The following is a 10,058-nucleotide window of genomic DNA, read 5'->3' as shown; positions in this document are numbered from 1 at the left end:
TTTTCTTTTTTTTTTTTTTTTTTGAGTTGGAGTCTCACTCTGTCTCCCAGGCTGGAGTGCAGTGGCATGCTCACAGCCACCACAGCCTCGATCTGCTGTGCTTAGGCAATTCCTCTGCCTCAGCCTTCCAAGTAGATAGAACTACAGGCACGTACCACCATACCTGGCTAATTAAAAAAAAAAAAAATTTATTGTAGAGACGAGGTCTCACTAAGTTGGCTAGGCTGGTCTTGAACCCGTGGACTTAGGCAATCCTCTCACCTCAGCCTTCCAGAGTGCTGGGATTACAGGTGTGAGCCACCATACCCAGCCTCCATTCATATTCGTTTTTTTTTTTTTTTAATTGAAGTCTCTCTCTGTCTCCCAGGCTGGAATGCAGTGGCATGTTCATGGCCACTGCAGCCTCCACCTGCTGAGCTTAGACAGCCCTTCTGCCTCAGCCTTCCAAGTAGCTGGAACAACAGGCATGTGCTACCATGCCTGGCTCATTTTTTGATTTATTGTAGAGAAGAGGGCTCGCCAAATTGCCCAGGCTGGTCTCGAACCCCTGGGTCAGGCAGTCCTCTGGCCTCGGCCTCCCAAAGTGCTGGGATTATAGGCTGAGCCTCTGGACCCGGCCTCCATCCATATTCTGATCATTTAAAATGGTCAAAAATTAGCCAGACATGGTAGCAGGCACCTGTAGTTCTGGCTACTTGGAATGCTGAGGTGGAAGGATCCCAGGAATCCAGCAGGTCGATGCTGTGGTGACTGGGAGCATGCCACTGCCCTCCAGCCTGGGTGACAGAGTGAGACTCCAACTCAAATAAAATGGGTATTGGTCAACTTCTTTGGGTCCCCTCCCACTGTGGGAGCTTCTCTGTCCTCTCAATAAATCCTGCTTTTAAAAAAAAGTAATATTGCTGGGCTTGGTGACTCAGCCTGTAATCCTGTGCCTTTGGGAGGCTGAGGTGAGTGGATTGCCTGAGCCCGTGGGTTCGAGACCCGCTTGGGCAGTGAGACCTCATCTCTACAATAAATCAAAAAAAATCAGCTGGGCATGGTAGCGCATGCCTGTAATTCCAGCTACTTGGAAGGCTGAGGCGGAAGGATCGCTGGAGCCCAGTAGGCGAGGCTGCGGTGGCTGGGAGCAGCCACTGACTCCAGTCTGGGCGACTGAGTAAGACTCCAACTCAAAAAAAAAAAAGTAATATTTTTTCTTGTCCCAACCAGCCAAAGAGTAATGTTTAGTTTTTAAAATTAAAGAAAAAAAAAAGTAGATGCTCACTAATGGCTTATTGAAGACTGGCCTAGTACCAGGCTGATGTCATTTGTGTGTTATTTACCTCAGGTCATTGGTGAAAGCCGATGGCAACTTAATAAGGAGCAAGTGGAAAAAGCTGATGTTTCAAGATCTGTATTTTCTAATGAGAACCTGTAAATGTTGGCTGCCTCATGCCTTTTGCTTCTTAGTAGAGGACCAGGCTCATGACTGGGTCTGCCCTGGCTGTTCCTGAGGTAGCTATTGAGTCAGGCTCTGGGGCTCTTTTTCTCATGGAATGTATGCTCAGGCACGAGAGTGTATAAAACATACTCATTTAATAATAAAAGGGATATGTATGCCTACTGATAATGCAGCTTAAGAAATGGAATGTGACCAACTTTTTGAGACGTACCTTTCCTATGTAGTAATACATTTTTATTATGAGGATTTCAAATAAGGTGGTTTTTGAGTGATCTTTTTCTGTTTTTCCTGCAGACACAGTAGTTTTCATTTATTTTGGTGGTGGTATTTGAGGCAGTGTGGAGTAGTAGTTAAAGGTGAGGGCTGTTGTCGCAGTCCTATTGGACTCTGACCCCTGTCCTGTCATATATCTTACAACTCTAGGACCTTGATCAGGAGAGGCGGCCTCATGCCTCTTGGGATTTCTTACCTGGAGAGTGGACCAAGTAGCACCCGAGGGTTTTTGTGAATGTGAAATGATGCAGGTGTGTTGCATAGCACAATGCTTGGCACCTAAAACTAAAATAGTCTTTAAAAAGGTTCTAGTTTTTTATTTTTTTGATTTGGAGTCTCACTGTGTCACCCAGACTGGAGTGCAGTGGCACACTCATGGCTACCTCAGCCTCAACCTGCTGGGATCAGGAGATCCTTCCGCCTCAGCCTTCCAAGTAACTGGAACTATAGGTGCGTGCCATCATGCCCGGCTAATTTTTTTTTTTTTTTTTTGAGTTGGAGTCTCACTCTGTCACCCAGACTGGAGTGCAGTGGCTGCTCCTGGACACTGCAGCCTCGACCTGCTGGGCTCCGGTGAGCCTTCCGTCTTAGCCTTCCAAGTAGCTGGAACTACAGGTCCACGCTACCATGCCCGGCTAATTTTTGATTTTTATTGTAGAGGTGAAGTCTCACCAACTTGCCCAGGCGGGTCTCGAACCCGCGGGCTCAGGCAATCCACTCACCTCAGCCTCCCAAAGCGCTGGGATTACAGGCTGAGCCACCGAGCCCAGCCAATTTTTTGTTTAAATTTATTGTAGAGACGAGATCTCACCAAGTTGCCCAGTCTGGTCTTGAACCCCTGGACTCAGGCAGTTCTCTCACCTCGGTCTCCCAAAGTACTGGGATTGCAGGCTTGAGCCACTGTGCTCAGCCCTAGTTTTTGTTTATATATATATATATATTTTTTTTTTTTTTTTTTTTGAGTTGGAGTCTCACTCTTGTCGCCCAGACTGGAGTGCAGTGGCTGCTCCTGGCCACCGCAGCCTCGACCTGCTGGGCTCCAGCGATCCTTCCGAGTGGCTGGAACTACAGGCGCGCACTACCACGCCTGGCTAATTTTTGATTTATTGTAGAGATGAGGTCTTGCCAAGTTGCCCAGGCGGTTCTTGAACCCGCAGGTTCAGGGAATCCACTCACCTTGGCCTCCCAAAGTGCAGGATTACAGGCTGAGCCACCGAGCCTGGCCTAGTTTTTGTTTTTAAATCGAGGCACTGTGCTAGGAAATATGGAGTTAAAAAAGTATCATTGAAGAAAACCCAGCTGAGTGCCAGATTGCTTTATTTTACAGGTGTTCTAAAATGCCATCTTCCAACATACTTTGTGCAAATGGAGGATGGATTTTTAAGGTACTGAGGGTGCAGTGTGTGACCCTGGAAAAGGGTCAGGCTGGGACCTCAGATATGTTTCATAAGATTAGAAAAAGTGATGGAGTGAGTTCTAGGATTGGGCATGGCTGAATGAAAAATTGACTCCATTCATGCAGAGTGCCTCCTCTAGGTTTATTATTGCTTTTAATTTTTTTTTTTTGCGTTGGAGTCTCACTCTGTCACCCAGACTGGAGTGCAGTGGCACACTCCCGGCCACTGCAGCCTCAACCTGCTGGGATCCGGCGGTCCTTCCGCCTCAGCCTTCCAAGTAGCTGGAACTACAGGCATGCGCTACCACGTCCAGCTAGTTTTTGATTTATTGTAGAGACAAGGTCTCGCCAACTTGCCGGGATGGGTCACAAACTGGCAGGCTCAGGCAATCCTCTCGCCTTGGCCTCCCAAAGTGCTGGGATTACAGTCTGAGCCACCGAGCCCGGCCTGCTTTTAATTTTAATTGACCATTTGCTTTTCTCTAGCTAGGCCTTGACTCCACTAACCGGGACTCCCCATACGGCTTTGAGCTTGGATCTCGGCGCTCAAGCAAATGTAGCTCAGCGACTTGTAACAGGAAGCATATGGACAGGTCTACACCATGTCATTTAGGTGCTTCTAAAACACAGTCCCCAGTAGTATCTCATGATAGAACTGCGCCGACAGTTCTGTGGTATTAGAACCCTTTCATACTTGACCCTCACCCTTTGCACATTTGTACATATCAGGAATGGTCTAAATGCACAGCCTGGGAATGATGGATTGTTAGGCTAAGGCTAAGGTATGGACTTCTTTAGGCCAAATTCCATGTAAGTAGATTAAACTAGAAAATAAACAGGCACAGTCTTGCCACTTATATTAATTAACAACGTAGGAGGTAAATATTTTCAGTTTTCTTTTCATGCTTTCGAGTTTTTCATCATCAGCAAACATTTGTTGAGTACTTACTGCTGTTGGGGCCCTAGGGTAGGCTTACACGTGAGGACCCTGGGAGTAAAGAGATTTAAGAACTGCTCTCACCTTTTCCTAAGCATTCTCTATAGTCCAATTAATGTACATTACTACAGAGCATTTATTTTTCTTCTTCCTTTGCCTTCTCCCTCATCCCAAAACTTGATGGACATTTTGATCATTTAAAATTTTTTTGTGGGGACCAGTCTGGGTGACTCAGCCTGTAATCCCAGCACTTTGTTTGGGAGGCCAAGGCAAGTGGATTGCCTGAGCCTGCGGGTTCGAGACCGGCCCGGGCAACTTGGCGAGACCTCGTCTCTACAATAAATAAAAAATTAGCCAGGTACGATAGCACATGCCTATAGTTCCGGCTACTTAGAAGACTGAGGTGAAAGGATTGCCGGAGGCCAGCAGGTCGACGCTGGGGTGGACATGACCATGCCACTGTACTCCAGCCTGGGTGGTGGAGTGAGACTCCAACTAAAAAAAAGAAAAAAATTTTTTTTGGTATTATAAATCATGAACTTTCTGCAATGAAATTTCTTCTTGGGGAGAATAGCCTAGCAGTAATGTTGGACACACTGCATAGGTTTTTTATTTATTTATTTTTTATTATAAAGATGTGGGATATAATTCAGGGTTAGGTAGAGATTTTTAAATTTTCACTTCTATTGGCAAATTGTCCTGCAGAGAAGCTGCAAAATGCTCCTACTAATACATTCTCTCAGATATTTTGCTGGGCTTCATGGCATGCGCCTGTAGTCCCAGCCACAGCTGAGTGATTGATTGAACCCAATGGTTCGAGGCTAGCATGGGTAACATGGCGCAACTCAAAAAAAAAATCTAACCAGGCTTGATAGCACACGCCTGTCGTTCTGGATACTTGGAAGGTTGAGGCAGAAGGATCACCGGAGCCCAGCAGGGCGAGGCTGCAGTGGCAGGGAGCCTGCCACTGCACTCTACTCTGGGCAACAGAGTGAGACTCCAACTAAAAAAAAAAAATCTATCGGCTGGGCGTGGTGGCTCAAGCCTGTACTCAATACTGTGGGAGGCGAGAGGATTGCCTGAGCCTCAGGGGTTCAAGACTAGCCTGAGCAACGTGGCGAGACCGCGTCTCTACAATAAACCAAAAAAATTAGCTGTGCACGGTGACACATACCTGTGGGTTCCAGCTACTTGGAAGGCTGAGGTGGAAGGATCACCTGAGGCCAGAAGGTCGAGGCTGTGTGTGTCCGTGAGTGTACCACTGCACTCCAGCCTGGGAGACAGAGTGAGACCCCGACTCAAAAAAAAAAATAAAAAATCTATCAGCTACTTTGTCTTTTTAAAACTAAATTTATTTAGTATGGTGGATATAAAATGTTATGTCAGTATTTTTATTTTCATTTATATACAGTAAAATTCACTATGTGTGCAGTCATAATACAGTCATAAGAGCTTTCACAAGTATGCGGAAGGAATCTTTTTTGTTTGTTTTTGTTTGAGTCTGGGTTGCACTGTCCACCAGACTGTAGTGCAGTAACCTGATCACAGCTCATCACAGACTCAACGGCTCAAGCGATCTTCCCACTTCTTGAGTAGTTTGGATTATAGGCATGTACCACCGTGCCAGGATAATTTTTTTATTTTTAGTAGAGATGAGGCCTTGCTGTTTTACCTAGGTTGGTCCTGAACTCCTGGGCTCAAGCAGTCCTACCTCAGCCTCCTAAAGTGCTGAGATTACAGGCATGAGCCACGGTGTCTGGCTGGTATCATTCCTTTAAAAAAAAATGTTGTTTTCCAGCTGGGCGCAGTGGCTCACACCTATAATCCCAGCACTTTGGGAGGCTGAGGTGAGAGGATTGCCTGAGCCCATGAGTTCGAGACCAGCCTGGGTAGCTTGACAAGACTTCATCTCTACAATAAATCAAAAAATTAGCTGGGTGTGGTTGCACATGCCTGTAGTTCCAACTACTTGGAAGGCTGAGGTAGAAGGATTGCCTGAGCCCAGCAGGTTGAGGCTGTGGTGGTTGTGAGCGTGCCATTGAGCTCCAGCCTGGGTGACAGAGTAAGACTCTGACTCAAAAAAAACAAAATTTTTAAAAAATTTTCAAGAAAGGAAATCTATGCTTACTATTTTTTTTTTAAAAAAAACAAAATACTTTGGAAATTCCTAAAATTAAGGAGAGGAAGATATCCTTAGACCTACCACCTAGTGACACCACTATGAACATTTTCTTGTTCTTTTCACTATTCTTGTTTTCTATGTGTAGCTTTTGGGGTTATCTGTAAAATAAATGGTCTCCCAACTCTCAGCTTCAGTTGTCACCTTTACATTTCAATTCACAAATCTCTTTCTCATTTCACTGAGCTCTCTCAAATATCCAGTGGTCTCAGGTAGACACTAGTCAAATGTATACATCACTGACTCAAGTCCAGCACATCCTGACCTTGGCTTTTCCAAGTCCATTTCCTTACTTCATGGAGCGTCCTAGGTCTTTTCTTAGAGGTCATCTCTGGCACCAAGTCTTAGATTGTTTTCTCTGAAATCACTCCCGTAATTCATCCCCTTTTTTTATTGACATTTCCACAGTTCCAGTTGCCAGGGTCCTTCTCCTTGGATTAGCAAAGTAACTTCTTGAGATTAACCATTTTGAGATTATCCTGCAGTGAACTATTGTTCTCCTCACTTGCCCAGAAACTCATGTTTCATGATGCCATTCTGCATTTATGTTTGCCTTTCAAGGTTCCTTTGACCCTGGAAGTGGTTTTCTTCCTCTACTTCCCCCTGTGTGCTGTGGGTAGGCTGATGTGTTCAGTGCCTGAGAGGCTCATTGTAGGTTGCCTGCCTGTGGGCCTTCCTGGGACTCTCGCTGTCCTTCAAGGCTGATCTCAATCCCACTTCCCAAAAGTCATTTCTGACAACTTCAAGCCTGGAGTTCTGGTGTCCCTGAGCTGCCACACATAGCTCAATAGTTATGTGTTTCTTCTCCGATTCACTAGTGTCTGGTCTGTGTAATCAGATGACAAAGGGCTTCGGTGTAGTGTATTTCCCTCTCAGTGCTTCAGACCCTTGTCAGTCATCAGGAAACTCATTGAATGGTTGGATTTATCCCATTTGCTTTGAGATTATCAGTATGGATCCTAAAATATCAAGCTCTTCCTAAACAGAAAAGAGAAGCCTTGCCTCGTACCTTTCATTTTTGTCATTGGTAACATATAGGTGACAGGTGCCTGACTTTCATAGCTCAGAACACCTGCTTTGCTTAATGCAGGTGGATGCTGGGTTCTGGTTGAAGTGTATTTTAGAAGTTGCTAGAATGAACACAGATGCTGCGGGAATTGGAAATAAGCAGGACCAAAAACTTTGAGCAGTGAGGGGAAATTTCTATTTTATTGGTGCGTGATTTCCAAGAGGCCTTGTTTTATCTGGAAATTCTGGTGTTTTTGGTTTATAGACTCTGTGTGCTATTGACGTCAGTGTCTCATTCTCATTACCAAACATGTTTTGTAAAAATGTTTTGTTGCTTATGGTTTGATCAGTAGCAACAAGAGAATGAAATTAAATATTTACTGGAGAAATTGGGTGGTTTCAAAAACCTGTGTAAACATTGCTGGTGATTACAGAGCTTGCATAAGAAGGTAAGGAAGGAAGATGGAACAGTTGTGTAACGGTTACTATGAAAGAGATTCCATGCAGATTAGAACAAGTCTGGCCTTTTCATTTGGATATTTTAAAAAATAAACATGTTAATGTTGGATTAAGACCAGCTGTTTATAAATTGTCTTAAGTCATTTGTGGACTTTCTATATGGTATGGAAAAATTTCTTCAATAATGTGCTCCATGGCTTCTAATGATAATCCTTTTTAAATACAGGTGGCATTTTGTTTTAGATTTGACTTACAACACTGGAACCTGCAATTCAGTAGTTATAAAGCCCTTCTGGATTTGAGTAGTGTTTACTTTGGATGGACTCTGTGTTTTATTTAGATTTCTTGTGCTGGTTCTGTGCTTTCAGCAAGGAGTCTCTGAGTCCAGCCCTCTGACCTTTTGACTTGGGTGGATTAGCACAAGGATTTTTGCTTTGGCCTGTCTCATGTCTGCCTCCTTCCCTCCTCCTTCTCCCAGTTCTTCTTCCTCTTTTTTTTTCTTTAAATTTAATTTGTTTAAACCTAGTTCTGTATGTGAAAGATTAGGTTGTGGCACGTGCTCCCACCATGCAGACTACTGAGCCAGCTGTGTAGGATATTAATTATAGGGTTGGTTTTGATGTTTGGTCAAAAGTGCATGGCCATGCCTGTGTGTGTGTGGTTTGTCAAATCAAAGCAAGAAAAGTTTACACCCTTGTAGGGTGCAGTCTACTCATGATTGCCATGGTTGTGTGCTCTGTGGCAGCGTTTTCTTTCTCTTTCACTGGTATCTATGTTCTTTAGACCAGTACCGTTATAATGGAAGCCACATATGTTAATTACTTCAATGTAATTATATTACATTAGCATAATTGCGTTAAAGTAAAAAGAAACAAGTAACATTAATTTTATTTTGTTTTATTTTTTAAGTTTTCAAGCAAAGTTTATTTAGAAAGTAAATTAGAGCCGGGCTCGGTGGCTCATCCTGTAATCCCGCGCCTTTGGGAGGCTGAGGTGAGTGGATTGCCTGAGCCCGCGGGTTCGAGACCCGCCTGGGCAGCAAGACCTCATCTCTACAATAGATCAAAAAATCAGCTGGGCGTGGTAGCGCATGCCTGTAATTCCGGCTACTTGGGAGGCTGAGGCGGAAGGATCGCCGGAGCCCAGCAGGTCGAGGCTACGGTGGCCGGGAGCGGCCACTGCACTCCAGTCTGGACGACAGAGTGAGACTCCAACTCAAAAAAAAAAAAAAAAAAAAAAGAAGAAAGAAAGTAAATTGGAGAGAGAGATTGATGCACTTCCCCAAAGTAGGTAAGGAACCAAAGCTAAGAAAACATGAGAGCCATAGCTCAAAGAGCCACATGGAGACACCAGACTTTAACAAACCATTGGCCACATTAATTTTAATAGTATACTGTGTAAGCTAATATATTAAAAATAGTATTTTGGCTGGGCTCGGTGGCTCAACTTGTAATCCCAGCGCTTTGGGAGGCTGAGGCGAGTGAATTGTCTGAGACCGTGGGTTCAAGACCCTTCCAGGCAAATTGGCGGGACTTTGTCTCTACAATAAATCAAAAATTAGCTGGGCGTGGTAGCGCGTGCCTGTAGTTCTGGCTACTTGGAAGGCTGTGGAAGGATCTCCGGAGCCCAGCAGGTCGAGGCTGCAGTAACTGGGAGCGTGCCACTGCACTCCAGTCTGGGCAACAGAGTAAGATTCCAACTTCAAAAAAAACATAGTATTTAAACACTTAATCATCATAAAAATTATTAATTAGATGTTTACATTCCTTTGAAGTCTGGTGTATATTTTGCATTCAGGGCAGTACGTAGGGATGGTGGCTCCTGCAGTGGATATCACAGTTCCAGACTCACATCGCTTTATTTACCACTGAGTTGTATGCTTTCAGCTTTGAAGTTTTGGGTTTTTCAGTATGTCATAATGTAAGCCACTTCTGTTTCTGGAACTACATAATGACATGTACTCATAATTGAATGATGCTCCTACAGCTTCCTCTTCCTCACTTTTTCTGTCAAATTTAGAGTTTTTCTGTTGTCTGGAAAATGATTCTGGATCAGTTCAACAGTAAATTGATTCTCAGATTGAGAAGAAGAAAAAACTTCTTAGCATAAATTAACATATCTGTATATTTTTATTTATTTTCATTCCCCCCCCCAAGAATCACAAATGTGTTTTGGAGCTTATGGTTCTTTTTTTGTTTGTTTGTTTGTTTGTTTGTTTTTATAGTTGGAGTCTTACTCTGTCACCCAGGCTGGAGTGCAGTGGCACCATCATGGCTTACCAAAACCTTGACCTGGGCTCAGGCAATCCTTCCTCAGATGTGCACCACCATGCTTGGCTAATTTTTAATTGTTTTTTTTTTTT

At 44.1% G+C, this 10,058-nt stretch overlaps 1 protein-coding gene across 1 annotated transcript in view; it reads left to right on the top strand.

The window, feature by feature from the left end:
• SLC23A2 (solute carrier family 23 member 2) overlaps positions 1-10,058 on the top strand; it is a 130,800-nt gene that overhangs the window by 661 nt on the left and 120,081 nt on the right. Inside the window, exon 2 of the mRNA XM_008068919.1 lies at positions 3,600-3,726. The gene's annotated coding sequence lies outside the window, so the exon portion shown is untranslated. The remainder of the gene's footprint in view (positions 1-3,599; positions 3,727-10,058) is intronic.

This window comes from Carlito syrichta, unplaced genomic scaffold (assembly GCF_000164805.1).
Source record: "Carlito syrichta isolate Samal-C Ts95f unplaced genomic scaffold, Tarsius_syrichta-2.0.1 Scaffold311675, whole genome shotgun sequence".
NCBI classification, from domain to species: Eukaryota; Metazoa; Chordata; class Mammalia; order Primates; family Tarsiidae; genus Carlito; species Carlito syrichta.
The sequence above is the reverse complement of the archived record's forward strand: the minus strand, read 5'-3'. Positions and strand labels throughout refer to the sequence as shown.